Below are 21832 nucleotides of genomic sequence, written 5' to 3' on the forward strand. Positions count from 1 at the left end.
AAAATGACATGGGATTATTTCCCGCGGTTATCCGCGGGGAGGGGAACAGTGATGAATTTTGTCACCATGTCATTCTCTAGGGGTCATGTCTTAAATGTAAGCTTGCTTTCTGCCACATGCGCTAGTGTTCTAGACAGATAAGTAAGCACCTACTTTTCTTTACAGAATATGCTTAAAAATAAGCTCTTCCTTGTCTTTATCCTAGATGCCCTGTTTGCCCTCATTGGATTAAGCTGGGTGCTGTTTCAAATTTTAGATTTATTATGTATTTGATATCCCACCTATCATTATGTCTAGGAAGTTTACAATAGGTTATAACAAAGTTATATTATATATTATGTTATATTATATTATGTAACTATTATATGCAGGAAAGCTGAAAATCTTGAATGATATATATGTTCCCTGTACAGATATTGGTGCAAAGCATGTAATATCTTCTGTTCTTTTATTTGTATGGCACTGTTTTTAGATTAAAAATCAATAAAGATTTTTTTTTTTTAAAGGTTATAACAACAAGAATAAAAACAACAGACATATAAGCATAAGAAAGAGCATATTGACTAGAGATACAAAAGGGGGAGGGGGAGGGAAAAGTACAATATATTAAAAAAAAACCTTCCCAATATGGTTTATGGTTCTTATTTATATCCCGCTTAATACAAAGCGGGTTCCAAAAACACTTACATAGTAAAAAAACAAACAAAACACACATATATGCAAGCACGAACTTGCCTTAATTGCCTTGTCCTACATAAGAATTGTCGCTGCTAGGTCAGACCAGTGGTCCATCATGCCCAGCAGTCCGCTCATGCGGCGGCCCTCTGGTCAAAGACCATTGCCCTAACAGAGACTAGCCTTACCTGCATACGTTCTGGTTCAGAAGGAACTTGTCTAACTTTGTCTTGAATCCCTGGAGGGTGTTTTCCCCTATGACAGACTCCGGAAGAGCGTTCCAGTTTTCTACCACTCTCTGGATCCACCCCACCCTCACAAACAATACTCGCCCACACGCCACAAATAGCCTTACACATTGGGAGGGGGGTAAGGCTGCACTACCTAAGGAAGGAGAATTCTTAGGGAGCAAAGGCATCCTTAAATAAAAAGGTGTTTCATTCCTGATATGGCTTGGAAGTACGTTCCATAAAGTAGGGAAAGGATTGTTTTACGTGTCATAACTTACATGGCGGAGCGAAGGGATTGAAAGGAGATTTTGATGGGAAGATCGTAATAGACGCGATGTTGTGTGAGGGATTAATGTTCGGTCGATGAAAGCCAGTGTGCTTTCTTGTTTTGAAAACAAGAAGTATATATATATATTTTTTTTTAGTTAAAAAGATTTATTGTGGTTTTTAAAGTACAGTACAAAAAGAAAATAGCAATTTACAGACTGCATGGTGTTCATGTAGGACAAACCAAACTCATTAAAGTCATGAAGTAATCAAAACAAACATACAATAACATCAATATCAGCAACACGAGTACTCCTGTGTCAATCGGGTCCAAAGTCAGTAATAGCATAAAATCTCAGTAATGTGATCTGGGCAAGGTTTATATTTCTGAGCAGTATTTGATTAAAGGAGACCAAATAGAATCATACCCACAAAGGGCATTACTCTTATCAGCTATCACCTTTTCATATTTGCCATATGCGGTGGGGTATGGGCAACCAGTGAGCGTGTTTCAAGAGAGGAGTAACATGATCTTATTTTGTGCTTGCTGAACTAGATGTAGGACAGGGGTGTCAAAGTCCCTCCTCGAGGGCCGTAATCCAGTAGGGTTTTCAGGATTTCCCCAGTGAATATGCACGAGTTCTATTTGCATGCACTGCTTTCATTGTATGCTAATAGATCTCATGCATATTCATTGGGGAAATCCTGAAAACCCAACTGGATAGCGGCCCTCGAGGAGGGACTCTGACACCCCTGGACTCTAGGACTTTAGCATGTATAATTTCAGCAACTGTGTTGCTTTGTGCTAAGTTAATATTTACTATTCTGTAGATGTTCAGGGTTTATATACTGAGAGCAGTCTGACTTCAGAGCAAAGGTGTCAGCAGTTCTAGCAGATCAGAAGCACTGGCAAACTATAACTGCTTTCAGCTGGCTTTAACATTTTGAAATGGAGATAGCTTGCGCTTGTAGTTCCAAGCTGCTGATAGTTTTGAGATTTGGTTTTTTTAAAATTGTTTGGTAACAAGAATCCATCAGAAATCTATTTAATATGGGGTTCCCATATAGGGTATGTATCGGATATTAATCTGGAAAAAAAACATATACCCCCGAAGTCTATAAAATTATTAAAAACTGCATATGCAAATTTGGGCGCATGCCAAATTTGAATGTTCAATTTAATTGACTAACAAGCCAATTAGCTGAGATAATTGGGAAATTAACGAGTAATTATTGGTGCTAATTGGGTTTAATTAAAATGTATGCACATACAAGCCCCCTTTTATTAAACCTCGATAGCGTTTTTTAGCGCCGGGAGCCGCGCTGAATGCCTCGCTCTGCTCCCAATGCTCATAGGAACCCTATGAGCATTGGGAGCTACACAGGGCATTCAGCGCGGCTCCCAGCGCTAAAAACCGCTAGTGAGGTTTAGTAAAAGGGGGACACATTTTACATGCGGAGGTGCAGAAATGGGAGGGTATTGGCAGATCAGAGCATTATTTGAATTTAAACACATAGGGTTCCTTTTACTAAGCTGCGATAGCTTTTTTAGCGCACGCAGGATTTTAGCACGCGCTAAACCCACGCTACATGGCTAGAACTAATGCCAGCTCAATGCTGGCATTAAGGTCCAGTGCGCACGGCAATTTAGCGTGCGCTAAAACCACTATCGCAGCTTAGTAAAAGGAGCCCAGAGTTATAGAATAAGAGGGATCTGTGCCTAATTTAGATGCAACAGATTTAGATCACTTTTCGTTTTGTGTAAATTGCCATGCCTAAAGTTAGGCACTGTTCCTGCCACTGAGAACTAGTCTATAAACAGTGCTTAACTCTGAGCGCCTTTTATAGAACAGCACTGAGCGCTATATTTTTGACACCAATTTTATAGGTGCAATTTATAGATGCTGGTGGTCTTTCCACTCTTACTATTCCTTTCAGTGGCACAGTAAGGGTAGGAGGGGGGGAGGTCTGCCCCAGGTGCCATGTTGGTGGGGGCGCTGGCATCCTTCCTCCTCTCTGTCCCCCCGCCTCTTCCCATTCCTTCCCTCCACACGCACGCCCTCCTTCCCTTCCTCCATACCTCTAGTCGAAGTTGTTTTTCGCGGTGGTCAAGAACGTGCTCTTCGCGACCCCATCGGTTCTCCCACTGACATCACTACTGGGCACATAGGAAGTTACATCAGAGGGAGAATTGACGGGGTCGCAAGGAGTGCATTGTTGACCGTCGCAAGCAACAACTTTAACTAGAGGTACGGGGGAAGGGGCGGGGGGGGGGGACACGCAACAGGCGAGATTGGAGACGAGGGGAGGGGAGGAGTGCCTCTCACCCTCGCTATGCCACTGATCCCTTTAACCCTTTTCAGAGCTCCCATTAAACCTGTTGATTATTTTCAATATCCTTGACTAATAACTTACATTTTCTCCTCAAATATCAAATCTTTGGAAAACTAGACTTCATGTTCTTTGCCAACTTCACTCAGTCAGGAAATATTTTAACCATGATACATTTCACTCATTGATTCTTGCACTGATGATACCCCCCCCAATCAAGGAAGTAAAAAGAACAAGACTACACGAAGGCCTACTAGCCACTCAAGCCGCAAGACTGGACAACCAAATCTCCAACCTGCTGATGACCACCCCAGACTATAGGACATTCAGAAAGGAAATAAAGACCACACTTTTCAAGAAATTCCTGAAGCAGCAATAAAATCACGACCTCTTAGTAACACTAAAACTGACGCTCGATCTACCCATTACTGCACTAATAATAACAAAAGAACCTCCACTTTGACCACCTATCAACTCTACTACAAACCACCTCACCCTCAACAACCCTCTAAATATCTATAAGATCTACAACCTACCTCTCTAGCTAATCATTGTAACTCTGTTTTTAAATTAACCTTTTGTTATCCGCCTTGAACCGCAAGGTAATGGCGGAATAGAAATCCCTAATGTAATGTAATGTAATGTAATATCATTTATGTAGAGGGTTCATGTCTTTATATGAAAAGACTGCAATATTTACAGAATATCACCATTAGACTACTATGTCATACCCATCAACACGATCATGTTTCTCCTCTTCTAAAGCAACACTACTGGCTTCATATTGAACAGCGGACTATTTTTAAACTAGGCACAGCATTAAACACCACAAAACTAACCAGGGTGGGAGACAACTTTGCAAGACTAGAGCACTGAATCAGTGACTTTATAAAGGAAATTTTAAAACAATACAGGAACATAAGACCTTTGAAGATAAAATGATGAAATATTTTGATATCCACTAGACAGGACTTAATAAAGAACTTAGTTCCCTATCACATTATAAGCCATAGAAGTATACTGCTTTTTCACTCACTGATCACCCATCCATCTCTCCCTGTTTCTCACCCCCCCCCCTATCTTTCCCTGTTAGTCTATGATTGGAATACTTTTATATTTCACTTGTATATTCTGTTTGGGCTCCTTTTATTAAGTAGTGGTGGAGCGTTTTACCGCAGGCCGGCGAGACAAATGCTCCAACGCTCAGAATTGTATGAGCATCAGAGCATTTACCTCGCCAACTCACTGTAAAACATTCTACGCTGCTTGATAAAAGGATCTCTTTATCATTATTAACCCACCAAAAGAAGATTTTTCCTTTGAATGTTTGTCAAAAAATGTACTTAGTCCAATTAAAAAGCATCGTCTTATCTCTTTTGGGGTTTTTTTTTTTTTTGGGGGGGGGGGTTATTTTTATTAATTGCCCTGGTAATTACTAAAGTCCTTCTGCTTCATGGGTAACCAGCTGGGAGTAAAATTATACACTGAGACAGGAAGTGCATATTAGGTACCCCAATAGGGGGAATGGAAGTTAATCACATGAATATTTCTGACCAATTGGATCAGGGACAACAAAGGCACTCGAATGCTATCGGAGCACAGCATAACACAGTACACTGAATCTGGAAGCTGTGCAAATAGGATAACATTGGTCCTACAGAAAACGGGATCCTTTGTTGATTGTGATGTCTTTTATGGAATCAGATAAAGAATAATCCATCATCTTTGGATAAAGAATGATGCAGCTTACAGCAAAGCAATTATGCTTTCAGTAATGTAACAGCTCCGTTATGACAGTTCAGCTTGAACACTTTTATGGCATGAAAATATTATAATCTTTTTTAGCTCTTAGTTCTATATTAGTTCTAAATTCTTCATCACAATAACTAGTGAATTGCGAGGCAACTGTATCCTTTGTGCACTGCATTGTGCTTTCAGATGTATACATGAGAATCAATCCGACTGACTATCTCATGTAATACTGTACTTTGTCATTATTTTTAAATGCATTCAAGCATTATTTTTAGATTTATTTATGTCTGGAAAAGAGACTGCACAGTGAGTCCCAAATCTGTTCCTTGAGAACTGTCCTTTCCAAACTATCCAAACTGTATATTCCTGAAGCCTATGTAGCAATATTTGTTCTCATATTTGCTTTGCCAAGAAAGCATGACCTGGATAGCATGTGTCTGTGTACAGAATAGTATTTTATGTACTTGAATAGGTGCTTCTAAAATCACAAGAGTTCATTTGCATAAAAGTAGACATTCAGAAAACATATAGCCCCTGTGTGACAGAGGGCATGAAACATTGCCACTTCCTCTGCTAGACAGTTCTCCTCAGTCAGACTAACCCTAAAGAAAACCCGGCACTCCCCCTCCTGGCCACTTTGTCTCAAAATCAGAACAACACTGAAAAAGACACTGCCTCAGGATGGATGGAGGGGAGGGAAGGAGTAAACCAGGAAGTAATTCAGAAGAACTTAAAAGAAAAAGCCATAGTCAGAGAGAGAGAGAGAGAGACCCCAGAAGGAGAATAGGAGAGTGAAGTGCTGAATACTGATCTGTTTTATTACTAGAATCTGGCTGAGGTAAAACCCTACTATAAAGAAACTCTGTCTTTATTCTAGTGCCTGGTTAGAGCTGTATCCAGGAGCTAACTGAAACTGTTTAATGGAACTGTGTTAAAGACTGTTTGGGGAGTGGAAAACCTGCAGAGAAAATGAACTGTGTTTAAGAACATAAGAATTGCTGATGCTGGGTTAGTCCAGTGGTCCATCGTGGCCTTCTTCCTCCATCTCAAAAGTTCCAGCCTCTTTTCTGATAGAATTTAAAAGTGGGACCGCTGACCCTCGCTCCATAATGTAAAATTTGGGTCCACGAACGCTCCTGCCAATATTCAACATTCAAACTTGGATTCCCAACAAACTTTCCCACCAACATTCAAATTCATGACTGATAGACTTCCCAGTTCTCAATCAGGTCAGCCCAACAAAATTTCCCACCAAAAATTCAAATTTCACGACCCACAGACTGCCCTGCCCTGTTCTCAATCAGGTCCATGGACCCACTATTATATAAAGACACACTGCAGACCTCACAGCATACCCTGAAGAAAGTCACAGCATGATGGCTGAAATGTCGGTTCTTTCAACACAGATGCGGCAAGACCCGGAAACCTGCTACAATCATGATGCCAGCCGTGGAAGCCTAAGAGAGCATACTGAATCATGTTATCTCACAGGTACCTTATATTTTATATAGATTTTAAGTATGATTATAATTTAGGCAATTTCACATATGCCCTTCATTTTCATTACTAGATTATTGTAAACCACATAGATATATATTAAGGGGAGAGTGTGGCACAATGGTTAAAGCTACAGCCTCAGTACCCTGAGGTTGTGGGCTCAAACTCCTACTGCTCCTTGTGACCCTGGGCAAGACACTTAATCCCCCCATTACATTAGATTGTAAACCTGCCTGGACAGACAGACTGAGTACCTGAATAAATTCATGTAAACTGTTCTGAGCTCCCTTGGGAGAATGGTATAGACAATTGAATAAATAAATAAATATTATTTGCAGTATATCAAATAAAGGTGAAATTTGAAATGTGAGTTTGGGTTGCAGGGAAAAGAGGGTGCTGAAGGTGGGGCAAATAAATCAGCCAGTTAGATTTGGGGGGGGGGCCTCGCGGGTCATGGTAGGCAGGATAGGGCCACTGAGGAAGGAAGGAGTGGGGGCAAGAAGGGTGATGGGCAATTTAAAGTAGAGCACTCCCGGCGCAGTCATCTTTTCAGTGGCGCCCGGAGGAAGAGGACATCCACCCTCCTACCCAATGAGCTACATATCAATGCACTGGCGGCATAACTGCCAAGGCAGCAGACAAGTTCGTCACACCAGGCAAGAGTGGTGACCCGGGGGGGGGGGGGGCATGAGATGATCGGAGGGGGGTCCATGTAGGAGGAAGGGGATTAGGATTTGTGCTACTCTAAAGTGAGGGCTCCTACCCCTCGGCTAATGAGAAACTCCACTAGGGTGGAGGGGCACACCCGAGAAGTACCCTCTCACTTGAACGGCGCAAGGAGGCAGGAGTGGTCAACGGGGCCTGAGTAGTTTGGAAGGTGGCTCGGGCCAAGTGGGAGTAGAGCACGGCTTGAACGCCGGTGCCTTCTCATATATAAACAGCTACACATTGGAAATGATTAATGTAAATGGCAGCGGCCACAGTTTTCCCCCTGTGCCATGTGATAGCGTGGCCTCCCGGGTCAAGATTAGGACAGCTAATAGATGGGATAGAATTCAGGGATAAATACGGTAGTTATTGCTAGTACTAAGAATCGTTATGCCTAATAGAGGAATTAAGTTGTATGCTAGTGATAATTACATGTAACCATGCTGCGGCCTACAATAAACTTCCTTAGCAGAAAATTAACCACCGACTGTAGTTTGTTGTGGGGGAAAGGGGGGTGGGTCATGGGCAGGGGGGACCCAGCTGAGGCCTCCCCAATTTTCTGAGTGGGGCTTCATGGAGTGGGTAGATCTATACATAGACATATTTAACCTTCCATCAGGGCTGGGAAGAAAGGTGTTGGGCCCACTCAGCCCTCACAAAGTTAAAAGTTTCCTGGGAAGCGGAGAATCCAGGGGTCCCCTCTGACGCATTTTTTTTCATGAAGGAACATATTTTTAAAAGGTTTCCAGATTTCTACGGCTTAAAAAAGTGTGACAACGAGTAAAGAATTGCATTGCATAATTGAATGTACAGCTGATCTGATTCCTTCCTTGCAGCCCTTCAGATATCCTGTAAGAAATTCAGAGAACTGGTTACAGTTTGTAAGTATAGCGATTCTGTAGATTTTGAGCTTTATTGGCATTTACTTTGTAAGTGTGCCAATCTTGATGTTTAATGTCAAGGGCTGTTGAAGAATTATGCAGGATTAATAGTCTATGCAGAGGTTCGATTCCTGTGGGATCTAGTATTCCATATGATGACAGGGCTACTTTTTCTGTAAAACACTGGCTGATATTAAAAAAAAAGTAAAATCAATAATGAGTAGAATATTTACCAGTGCAGGTTAATAGCAGAAATGCTATGTTATTCATTGCTTGCAGTTTCAGCTGAAATGCTATACTGTAAAGGGATAATTCTTTAACCTAGGTACAAATATTTATGTGCATATTAAGCTTGCAATTGTTCAGAAAATGTGTGCATGTATGCACTTACATGCATATATACTAGCATACCACCTAACAGTTAAAGGAAAGATTTATCTATAATAATAAAATGCTAGCCGCGCATGCGCACTCTCACCGCGTGTTCCCTGATCTGTCGCGCTAGGCGAGAGTGCGCATGCGCGCTTAGTACGTCACCACAGCCTCCCTGCTCTCCACCTCGCACCGTTGCAGTAACGGCCCCACACTCGCGACTCGCCTTCTTTCCGGAGCTGGCAAAGAAGAGCTCTCCCCAATCGGAAAAGCTGCCCGAACTCTTTCCTCCTCCTCCTTCCTTCCTCCCTGTGCGAGTTTGAGGTCATCAGTTTCCTGCTACTGCCACCGCCCATACCGCTGTTGTGTGTGCGCGCTTTGCAGCCTCCGCCGCTAGCATTTCCGCCACCGACAGGGATCTTGAACTTTTTCAGTGTTTGCAGGGCTGGAGCCCCCCCCCCCCCCCCCGACTGTTCACACCAAATCTGGTCATGCAGGCTAGATGAGAGGCAGTGGAGGGGGCTGCAGCTCAACTCGGGCAAGTCTTGCTTCTTCACTCTGCCCGCCCTCCCTTCACCCCACCCCACACAGCCTTCCAAACTTGCTATATTCACCAGCGGCAATTAAATCAGACTGCTTCTACCTTGCCATGGGGACCTTCACTTTGTCACAACTTCCTGTTGTCATGTGGGCAGGATATTTCAGAGGAAAAGTCCCAAACTGAATGTGGGCTAGGGAGAGGAAGAAGGAGGTAGAGAGAGATGCCGGATCTGCAAGGTAGAAAGAAGGGAATAGGTGAAGGGAAGAAAATAGAGAGACTAGACTGGACAGACAGGGGAGGGATGCAGGGAATGAGAAATCAAGTATTTACAATGCATCCATCACATAGAATTTCTACTCGATGTACCATTCAGTGTCCCAGTGCTCCAGAGCAGTTGGGAAAAGGAAGGGAGGCCTACTGCAGGACAGGGTAGGTAAAAGGAAGGGAGAATGGACAGGGGGAGCAGGCAAGGGGTGGTGGTGGACAGCCAAGGAAAAAGAAAGACAGAAAGCGCAAAGGAGAGACAGAGAGAGAGAAAGAATTAAAGACAGACACACACACATATATTCTAGCACCCGTTAATGTAACGGGCTATAAGACTAGTAAATTATAAAGAGTTTTGCCTCATGCAAACTTGACATTTCTTTAATAAGACATTATTTTTTTCTGTGGCTCTCCAAGTCTCTACAAATTCAAAATGTGGCCCTGCAAAGGGTTTGAGTTTGAGACTACTGGTATAGCAAGGTATATATTTTCATCAAACCTGGCATAATTACTGCCATAGCAGCCCCAGTATTGTGGGAGGGCCCTTTGAATAAGGGTCTTAGTAATCAACAAACTGCGGGGATGGAGGCAAAATATGGCAAACACTGTACTCTTTAACAGTTTTGCTGAGTTACCTGCCAACCTCCTATTACAATTGTATTATTCTATATGGATCAACAGCATGGGGAGCTCCTTTAAAACCGCACCAACAATTCTTTCTGTTCACTTACTCTAAAGGACTCTTACTGTACATAATTCCTAGTTATATTTTTTCTTTCAGTTTTTGATGAAACCCACACTTTCAGCTTCTCTTTCATACAGCACTGCTTCTTTCACAGTTTACAATTATCTTTAAATTCACTCAAATTACAACCACAGCTCAATTATACTCTTCTACTCCCTCCCCCCTTTCTCACAAATATTTTAAAAATGTTCGATTTGTTCTTACAGTAGCCCTGGTCTAGTTGGGAAACATTGGGCTCCTTTTACAAAGGTGCGCTAGCGGTTTTAGCGCGCGGTAAAATGCCACATGCACTAGCCGCTACCGCCTCCTTTTAAGCAGGCGGTAATTTTTCAGCTAGCGTGCGCTAAAAATGCTAGCGTACCTTAGTAAAAGGAGCCCATTGTCTAATATGATAATTTTATAAGATGTAATTTTTTTGTTGGGGGGGGCGCGAAGGCTCTGCCCTAGCTCCAGCAGGATTCTGTGGCATGACCTCTCTCTCCAGCTCCTGACTCCCCCACCTACCTTCCCCAGCCACTGTAATTTTAAATCTTCAGACAGCCACCAAGCAGCATCAACGAGCTGCCCCGGAAGTCTTCATTCTGCAGCGACTTCCTGTTTTTTTGCCTAGATGAATAATAAAGGGTTCTGGGGCAGGCTTGCTCATTGACGCTGCAGGGTGGCTGCCTAAACATTTAAAATTACAGTGGCGGGGAGTAGAGCCATAACTGACTCTTCTGACTGCCAGTTTTTGAGAAGACCACGGCCCCTGTGGCTTCCCCCGTTCTAACACCTATGGTTGCAGTTATTGGAAAATATTCTCTTATACTTTAACACTACAAGCAAATTCCTTCAGTTCCAGAAAAGCAGATGATGGCAGAAAAGGGGCCATTGTCCCACCTAACTTGCTAGGTTATTCCTATCTATACTGATTAAGTTAAAGATATACTTACTATGTATCTAATGCAAGGAAATTTTAAGGTTATCATATGGTTCCAGAAAAAGAAGTATGGATAGAGACATCTGGGTTTTACTTATGCTGAAAGCAATGGAAGTAAGGAGGACAGATATAGACATCTGGGCTTTACATCTATTGAAAGCAATGGAAGTAAAACCTGGATGTCTCAATCCGTCCTCCATTTTCTGGAGCCATATGATAACCCTATTCAAGGTTGTAATCCACATAGTATCCTCTGATTCCTCTGGGATCTACTCAAGATGGCTGCTAGGGGTCATGGTGGCCATTTTGAATTCCAGTGTATTGCAGGCTTCCTCTTTTACTATGAAAGGGGAGAGCTTGGTGAGCCTTTCACTGTGTGAAAGCATAATATGGGGCATGAAGAATATTACTGAAAGGAAGATTGGATATGGGAGGAGGTCTGGGAGACCAGAAGAGTACACCACTGCAGAACTGTATTTGTTGGCAGCCATATTATGACACTGCTGCTAATGCACGATCGGCAGTCATGACAGCTTGCACGCAGTATTGCCACAGATAGATGCACTTCTGCTGTGCCCCTGTTACTCAGTGCATAAAGCAGCTAGAAAGGATTTAAATGGTCAAGTCATGTATTTATATACCTTCTTTGGCATAACCAAAACAGTTTAGATTCATTATGAAGATAATTTTCTGTCACTAGGGGGCTCACAATCTAAGGCCCTCTTTTATTAAGCTGTGGTAGAGGTTTGTACCATGGCCTGGGGTGCCCAATGCTTCAACGTCAGAGCAGCATCAGAGTATTGAGGGCTCTGGGCCTAGGTAGAAACCTCTATCGTGGCTTAATAAAAAAAAAGGAGGGGGGAGGGGAATTTTGTACTTGGTGCAATGGAGGATCAAGTGACTTGCCCACGGTCACAAGGATTTTTGCTGCATTACCTTTTTAAAAATGTATTAGAGTTTGGTGCAGGTTCGCACAACACATGACTGAACCTTACCCTCTGTTTTACTAAGGTGCGCTAAGCTAATAAGCTAATATTTAGCATGCGCTAAAAAACATAGCGCACCTTAGTAAAAGGGCTCTCAAATGCAGCTGTACAAATAGTAAGTATAATGATAAATAGGAATTTTTTAGTGATGCCACTTGGATAATGCCCATTTAAAATTATACAACAGCCACTGGGCAACCCCCCTCCCCCCCAAAAAAAAAGTATCCATTCTTGGTTTATTTTTATTGATTAATAAAACAAGCTTATATATTGCCTCCCCAAGTTTTATGAGATTTTCTACATTGATGTACAAAACAAATAAAAACAAATATAGTAACATAGTAGATGACGGCAGATAAAGACCCGAATGGTCTGCCCAACCTGATTCAGTTTAAATTTTTTTAATTTTTTCTTCTTAGCTATTTCTGGGCAAGAATCCAAAGCTCTGCCTGGTACTGTGCTAGACTTAAAATGTTAATATGTGGCGACTCATAAGAACAGACTTGGATATAAGAGGAAGGGGGGACTTGTATGCTGCCTTTTTGTGATTTTGGTATTTCAAAGCTTATATTCAAAGTGGTGGGCACTGGAGGATTATGGGATCCTTTTACTAAAGTGCGCTAATGCGTTCATAGACTATAATGGACGCGTTAATGTTTAGCGCGCGCTAAAAAAGCTAGCGTGCCTTAGTAAAAGGACCCCTAAGTGGCTTGCCCTGGGTCACAAGGAGCGGCACTGGGATTTGATCTCGCAACCTCTGGGTGCAGAAGCAGCAGCCTTTCATATTTTAATGGGACCCTCCAGAATATTAGTTGTAAATGTATTTTGCTTAAAATCTAAGCAAGGTAGAAATGAAACAAGTGAACTGTTTAGATACTCCCTTTATTTCCCACCCAAAAAAGACCAAAAATGGAGCACCTCCGAAGACATTGGCACGCTTTTAGAAAAAGCTCATTATCAAAATCATACCTTGCTTAGCTTAAATCCTCCTGACAAATTGGTATGTGACTGGTACAAAATTACATGAATCATTTCTACTTCTTCCTAGGCCTTTATGTCCCTTCATTTATGACTAAAAGGTGTATTTACAGACATTAGTCTGACACTTTCATGCACATTTCAGTAAAACCAGCATCTTCCCGCTGTGATGAAACCCAAAATAATGTCAGTTGAATGAACTGAAAGGTGACTAAGTTCAAGAGTAGCTCATGAACCTTTCTATTTATACTCTGCAGACTCTCTCTAGATACTAGCAGACAGAAAGAACAAATCAGTAAAGATTTCTTCCACATCCCAACCCTAGAATATAAGATACATGTTAAAGGTTCATTTAGCAAAGTCTTGACATCATTGAAAGCAAATTTTGACATCATTGGCTTTGCTAAAATCAGACAATGGCTTTGCTAAAATCTGAGGGCTCCTTTTACAAAGGTGCGTTAGGGCCTTAACGCGTGGAATAGCGCATGCTAAAATGTCGCGCGCACTAGCCGCTTCCGCCTCCTCTTGAGCAGGCGGTAGTTTTTCGGCTAGCGTGCGCTATAGCGCGCGCTAATCCGGTGCGTGCGCTAAAAACGCCAGCGCACCTTTGTAAAGGGACCCCTAAATGCACCACATTCAGCAATTTATCTGACAAGACCTGACTCTACTGAATCCATGTTACCTCAGGCCCTGTAATCCTTCAGTACTGTCTATTTAGACCAGGGGTAGGGAACTCCGGTCCTCGAGAGCCGTATTCCAGTCGGGTTTTCAGGGTATCCCCAATGAATATGCATGAGATCTATTTGCATGCACTGCTTTCAATGCATATTCATTGGGGAAATTCTGAAAACCCGACTGGAATACGGTTCCCGAGGACCGGCGTTCCCTACCCCTGATTTAGACTGAGAACATGCCTAAGAGCCAACCTCATCAGCGATGTCACAATGCCTTGATTGTCCTATACTTGGCTCACATAAGAACAAAAGACCATGCATTGCCATACTGGGACAGACTAAAGATCCATCAAACCCAATGTCCTCTTTCCATCAGCAGCCAACCCAGGTCCCAAGTACCTAGCTAGATCCCAAAAAGTAAAACAGATTTTATGTTGCTTATCCTAGGAATAAGCAGCGGATTTCCCCAAATCATCTTAATAATGGCTTATGGACTTCTCTTTTAAGAAATTATCCAAACCTTTTTTAAACCCCACTGAGCTAACTGATTTCACCACATTATCTGGCATCGAATTCCATTTTAATTATATGTTGTGTGAAGAAATATTTTCCCCAGTTTGTTTTAAATCTACTACTTTGTAGCTTCATCGCATGCCCCCCTAGTCCTAGTATTTTTGGAAAGAATGAACAAACAGTTCACATCTACCCTTTCCACTCCACTCATTATTTTATAGACCTCTATCATATCCCCCCCTGAGCAGTCTCTTCTCTAAGATGAAGAGACCTAGCCACTTTAGCCTTTCCTCATAAGTAAATCGTTGTATCCCTTTTATCATTTTCATTGCCCTTCTCTGTACCTTTTCTAATTCCACTATATCATTTTTGTGATATGGCGATCAGAACTGCACACAGTATTCGAGGTGTGGCTGTACCATAGAGCGATACAAAGGCATTATAACATTTTCATCTTTGTTTTCCATTCCTTTCCTGATAATTCCTAACGTTCTATTTGCTTTCTTAGCTGCCGCCACCTCACATTGAGCTGAGGGTTTCAATGTATCCTCAACAATGACACTCAGATCCTTTTCCTGGGCAGGGACTCCTAACAAAGAACCCTGCATCACGTAGCTATAGTTCAGATACCTTAATGGTGTCTGTCTTTGGGAGCCACTTACTGCATCTGGTCTTAAGTATAATAACTGGCTCCAGGCAGGTAAGTGTATTCCTTATCTTAGTTTGTCCTGCAGTACTTAGCAAATCTGTTTATGATTTGTGCCATTAGTCGCCTGGAGAGTGGCATATGAGGAAGGAGTGGCTAGAACTACAGCCTCAGCCCCCTGAGGTTGTGGGTTCGAATCCTGCTTATCCTTGTGACCGTGGGCAAATCACTCAGTCCTCCATAGCTCCAGGCACGTTAGATAGATTGTGAGCTCACCAAGACAGATATGGAAAATGCTTGAGTACCTGATTGTAAACCGCTTAGATAACTTTGATAGGCAGTATATAAATACCTCGAATAGGGTTGCAAGGTAATGTTTTCTTGTGGTTCAAAGGGTTCCTTGGATCGAAATTAAGTCTAACAATCAGCTTTCCATTGCTTGGAAAAACCCTTGTGGGATCCCTCAGGGTTCCCTACTCTCCCCTACATTATTTAATGTGTATCTATCTTCTCTGAGGTTTCATTTGAACAAACTGAGCTCTAGACTGTTTAGTAATGCCGATGACATTATGATCATAATTCCTTGTAATACAGCTATATCTCATATTAACCAAATAATTGAGTCTATACTGAAACTGATGGAATCATGGATGCAAGAATTTAAATTCAAATTAAATCATGATAAAACCAAATTCTTTGTTGGGTCTCCCCCTTGAATTTTACATGAACCATCAATTACTATAGACTCAACACTCTATAAGATCAATCCAACGATTAAAATTTGGGGAGTTGTTATAGATCAACACTCGACCATGAAAAAGCAAGTAGATGCTGTGGCACAAAAGGGTTATTCCACATTGTGGAAGCTGCGTACCATAAAATCATATTTTGAGTTTCCGGCCTTTAAACTTTTAGTTCAGTCGTTACTTCTAAGTCTTCTCGACTATTGTAACAGTGTCTATTTGACATGTACCAAGAAAGAGATGGCTAGTCTTAGACTGATTCAAAATACGGGGTCAAATTAATTTATGGTCTAAAGAAATATGATCATGTGACTCCTTTCTACCGTAAGGTGCATTGGCTTCCAGTGGAGGCGCGTGTTTTGTTTAAGCTGGGTTGTCGTTGTTACAAAGTTGCATATGGTATTGCTCCAAACTATGTGACTGATAGATTTCTCATAGCATTCCATAAACATAGTAGAGAATCACATGCATTGTTTAATTTTCCATCTGCTCAAGGTTGTAAGAGCAAGAAATCCTTGGAACATACTCTAGCATTTCAGGCTGCTTTCTATGACAGTGAATTTAGGCCACTGTTGCGTAGTGCTTGCTCTTACAAGCACTTTAGAATTCAATTGAAAACTCATCTTTTTTCCCAAAATATTTAGCAAACTAATTTAAATCATTATTAGGTTATGGTATTTTTAATCTTTTGTTCACCGCATTGAACGTACGGTTATGCGGTTTATAAGTACGATGTTACGTAACTTTTGCTTCTTTTGTCATCTCTTCCCTGCCTAGCTCCCTGAAGTTCACAGTCCAAATTTGGGTTATCTGTAGACACTCAAACCTCCTCAGGGTCCTGCCTCCCTGCCTCACTTCACCAACCCCCACACCTCCCTGGCTGGAGATGAAGTGCTTACCTCCTGCTGTCTTGTCTATTACTTTCAAACTGGTACCTGCTCAGCAGGACTTCCCATTTTGATCTGCATGTGGACAGAACCTGGGGTGACATGGAGCTGACAATGGTTTTCATAATAACAATCAGCATCTAGATGGCCTTTATTGTTGGAATACCCCAGCAAAGAGGTTAATAAAATGACCTGCCAACATTATGCTTTTCTGATTGACAAAGACTGCTTTGCACATGGATTTTATTATTGGTTGCTAATAAAGAGGGTTTTGAAGAACAGGCACGCTCTGCTTTTTTCCTTTGGATTTTGCAGTCTTTTATCTACAGTACCACCACCTGCCCCATGGCATTAATTTTCTCACAGCTACATTGCTATGAGAAAGTTTATGTACTGTGCATAGGGAATGTGAACTTAGAAGCTTATTATTCCTCTTATTTAAATAATTAGCATCTACTTAATTTGATCCCCAATCACAGGGCTGCAGTAAATTTTCTGGTACAGAGATACAAAACCAGGAAACTGTGTCTTTGAGAGTCCCGAGGTAGGCATAGGGGATGAAAAGAGAGAGAGAAAGAGGGAGATTATGTGGCACCTAATCCTACCTACCCCCCTTGCCTTAGGGTTACCAGATGTCCGGATCTAACCGGAAATGTCCTCTTTTTAGAGGGCGTGTCCTGGCGTCCAGATGGCTTTTCAAAACCCAGCCCTTTGTCCGGGTTTTGAAAAGCAGATTGCGTCGGGAGGTGCATCCGCGCACGTGTGGATGCAACGTGGTGACGTCATGCCCACACGCGTGTACATGACATCATCGTGTTGCATCCATGCATGCATGGGTGCCCTCCCGACCAAGATGAGCAGGTTGAGGGGGGGGGGGGAGGCTGGAGTGTGGCATGGTCATAACGGGGCAGGCCTGGGTAGAACAGAGCGGGCCTGGGAGCAGGTCTTTGGGTAACCCTACCTTGCATCCCTCACCCCACCACTTTCTACTTTAGCTTCTCTAAACAGTTGAGTATCCAGCCACCTATGAGGGCAATATTGATAAAATGGCATTTCTGCACATTTTCACTTTATATCTTATAAAAACACATTCTAGTGCATGACCTCAGCACAAGGACTTTTACTGCAATAGGCTAAAATAAATTGGGTTGAAGTGCAATTGACTGAGGATTTGGTCTCCTTTTTCAAATGAAGGTTCAAGGCACCAGGATACCTGGTTCTGACTGAGCTGGAAGTCCAAAGAAGGAGGCTATAGTTTCACACAGCACATTAAGCAACATGAAAAAATACATGTGAGCTCAGGATGAATGCTATGGTGGTCTGTACAAAACAAAACAAATTGGATTTCAATCAAATACTGCAGCTTAGTTCCATTGCAACCTACCCTCTGTTCCATGCTGATAATTGGCTGACTTAATACATTTTTGATGCCAATGCCATCTCCTAAAATTAAGAGAATACTTATCTAATGCTAAGACTAAGGGCTCCTTTTATTAAGCCGCGTTAGGGCTTTAACGCGTGGAATAGCACGTGCTACATTGCCGTGCATGCTAGACCTTAAGAACATAAGAATTGTCGCTGCTGAGACAGACCAGTGGTCCATCGTGCCCAGCAGTCCGCTCAGGCGGTGGCCCTTAGGTCAAAGACCAGTGCCCTAACTGAGACTAGCCCTACCTGTGTACGTTCTGGTTCAGCAGGAACTTGTCTAACTTTGTCTTAAATCCCTGGAGGGTGTTTTCCCCTGTGACAGACTCCGGAAGAGCGTTCCAGTTTTCTACCACTCTCTGGGTGAAGAAGAACTTCCTTACGTTCATACGGAATCTATCCCCTTTCAATTTTAGAGAGTGCCCTCTCGTTCTCTCTACCTTGGAAAGGGTGAACAACCTGTCCTTATCTACTAAGTCTATTCCCTTCAGTACCTTGAATGTTTCGATCATGTTCCCTCTCAATCTCCTCTGTTTGAGGGAGAAAAGGTCCAGTTTTTCTAATCTTTCACTAAACGGCAACTCCTCCAGCAGCCCCTTAACCATCTTAGTCGTTCTTCTCTGGACCTTTTCGAGTAGTACCGTGTCCTTCTTCATGTACGGCAACCAGTGCTGGACGCAGTACTCCAGGTGAGTGCACACCATGGCCCGGAACAAAGGCATGATAACCTTCTCTGATCTGTTCGTGATCCCCTTCTTTATCATTCCTAACATTCTGTTCACCCTTTTCGCCGCCGCCGCACCTTGCGTGGACAGCGTTAGTTCTAGAAGCGTAGTGTGCAGAGTAGTGTGCGGTAATTTCCTGCCTGTGCTAAAAATGCTAGTGCATCTTAGTAAAAGGAGCCCTAAGCGAGAGTCTAATCCATAAAACATTCACAATAGAATGATACTCCTTGTTGGGTGAGAAACAATAGACATTTTGGCCCCGATTCCATAAATGGCACCAAAAATATACAGCGGAAAGTCCATTAATCAACTCTTGGTTAAGCGGCACTATCACCCCAGCCGACAAAAAAAATTGCCAGTGAAAAAAAAAGTCCCCCAGAGAACCAGTGGCAGTGGTCTTGAGCCGCAAACCCCCTTCCTGTCCTCAAGCCCCGAAGAACCACAAGCAGCAGCAGTCCTGAGCCATGAGCCCCACCTCCCTCCCTTCCTCAAGCCCCGAAGCAGCTGATAGATGAACCCCCCTCCCTCCCGCCCTGATGCACCAGAGCGGCAGCGGTCCTGAGCCACAAAGCCCTCCTCCCTCTCTTAAGCCCCTTAGTGGCAGAAGCAGGTGGCGGACCTGAGCTGTGAACCCCCTTGCGTGCCCCCTCTCTCCCTCTCACCCTTCCTTACCCAAAGCGCAGCCGGTCAGCGGGAGGCACCTCAAAACAAGCTGCGCAAGACCAGCCCTGTCAGGGCCTTTCCTCTGACGCGACACTTCCGACATATCAGAAAATTAAGACTGCATGGACAGGGATGAAAGCTACGGGCAGGGGGCGGGGATGAAAAATGCACTTCACCGCTGGGAAAGTGAGGGGACGGGGATGAATTTTTGTCCCTGCGTCATTTTCTATTGGTGAGCGCCAGTCTTTATTAAAGCTGTCTCCAGCAGGGGCATCTGAGGTTTCTTTTTTGCATATCTCAGTTCTAGAAGATGTCATAGGAATCTAGATGCCTCTCACAAAATTCTGTCATGTGGATGTCTTTCTTTATTCAGATATTTTAATCATCATGCATGCTTTGAATCACCTACAGCAGTGTCGCCCAAGTTGGTTCTGGAGTGGCTCCTTGTCTGTCAGGTTTTCAGGATATCTACAATGAATATGCATGAAAGAGATTTGCATATAATGGAGGTGGTGTACGCAAATTGAGTTCATGCACATTCATTGTGGATATCCTAAACACCTGACTAGCAAGGGAGACCTCCAGGGTGAGGCAAAAAAAACCAAACCCCAACAATACAATAAGGCGATTTCTAGACCATATAACCAGATAGTTCAATGCAGTTCACAAAAGATTAGCATAAAAATACATGGAAATGAACAAATGTGTTAAATATTAATTACCTATGAACTTAATAAAAAAGTGAGTTTTTAATTGCCTTCTAAAATGAAGATAGATGTAGAGAACAGGTACCTAAAATCCTTGTCGTATGTGGCAGCTTGAAAAGAGAGCAAACGCTTGTGGTATTTTTTAAAATTGACAACCATTAGCTGATGGAAAGGTGAAAAAAGCATGAGTTTATCTAGCGCTCCCAGGGCCGGATTTTCCTATAGGCTAACTAGGCTTCAGCCTAGGGCCTCAAGATCAAGAGCGGCCTACATTCAAATTGTTAGCAAAATTAAAATTACACTATTCTAAAAACAGTGAACACTAAAACACTGAACCGAAAATAAGGAGAAATTCTACGCTTCGAGATCGGAACTGGCTCCGGCCGCAACGGGGCGCCGACTCGGCTTCTCCCTTTATTTTTCTCGCCCTGGGAGGAGGATCGGGGAGGGAAAGACGTCAGTCCGGAAACAGCTGGGCAAAGCCCAGCCCCGCGGGGAGAGAGGCAAAACGTGGATCTGTCAGGACAGGGCGGCCCAGACTGGCATCCGGGGGGGGGGGGGTGTTTCAGTGGAAGGGGGATGGGAGACAGGCGGGCATCGGACGGGGGGTGAGGTGAGGAAGGACGCACTGGGGGCACTATGGACATAGGAAGGGGCAATGTTGTGTGTTATGTTTGATTAGTTATTGTTACAAGTACTATATATGGTGCTGAGAATAAATGTCCAAATAAGTGTTCTCGACTTTTTTTTATTTGTTATCCGTGTCACATTTTTTATAAAGGTTAGTACCAATAACAACATGTTTCATTTAACATATTGATATATATCACAGTAATAATATATTTTATTATATCTCATGTAATTTACAAACTTAAAAATGGGAGGTGAAAGGGCCTCATAAGTGGAATAGCCTAGGGCCTCTTTTCATCTAAATCCGGCCCTGAGTGCTCCTCTGAGATGTAAAAACAAATAAGTCTATCAAATATTGTGGGGCTTGGTCGGTAGCAATTTTATAATAAAAGCAACCCAGTTTGAAGATAACGCACGCTTCTAACGGAAGCCAATGTAAATTTCGATACAGAGGGGTGACATGATCAAACTACTTCTGATTATACACATTTGATTGCAGTGTTCTGAATAATATGTAATCTTGAGATGTTTTTCTTGATACCTGCAAAATATACACATTGCAATAGTCCAGCTGGCTCAGGACTAAAGACCGAACCAGAGATTTAAATGCCAGAGCATCGAAGCAAGCTCTCCCGCGTACGCAGTTTCCACAACATGAGGAAACCCTTGCGAACCACAGCATCAACTTGATTTTTTCATTGTTAAATTTTGATCAAGGGTAACACCCAATATTTTAATAGTGGAATAGATCATATATTCCATGGCATTTACAGCTATATACTTCCCCCTCCGTATTCGCGGTGATAGGGGAAAAACAACTCAGTGAATACAGAAAAAACGCAAAGAACTTTTCGCATGTTATTCATGGTTTTCTGTTAAAAACCCTAGAGAAAATGCTAAAACCGCAAATAACCTGACCTGTTCCTGTAAAGAAAGTGCAGCGATTTTCTCTGTGCAACGCTGCTCCCAGTGATTTTCTCAGATGCAATTTGGGGGGGGGGGGCAGAGCCTGCAAAACAAAAAACCGTGAATGACCGAAACCGCGATTGGGGAAAGCGCGAATACGGAGGGGG

General features: G+C 42.7%; 1 long non-coding RNA gene across 1 annotated transcript in view; it reads left to right on the forward strand.

The window, feature by feature from the left end:
• The window catches only part of LOC117360949, a 105050-nt gene that overhangs the window by 66833 nt on the left and 16385 nt on the right, over positions 1-21832 (forward strand). The window contains exons 2-3 of the long non-coding RNA XR_004539556.1: positions 6662-6746; positions 8297-8341. This is a non-coding gene — a long non-coding RNA (uncharacterized LOC117360949). The remainder of the gene's footprint in view (positions 1-6661; positions 6747-8296; positions 8342-21832) is intronic.

This window comes from Geotrypetes seraphini, chromosome 5, assembly GCF_902459505.1.
Source record: "Geotrypetes seraphini chromosome 5, aGeoSer1.1, whole genome shotgun sequence".
In the NCBI taxonomy this organism is placed as follows: domain Eukaryota; kingdom Metazoa; phylum Chordata; class Amphibia; order Gymnophiona; family Dermophiidae; genus Geotrypetes; species Geotrypetes seraphini.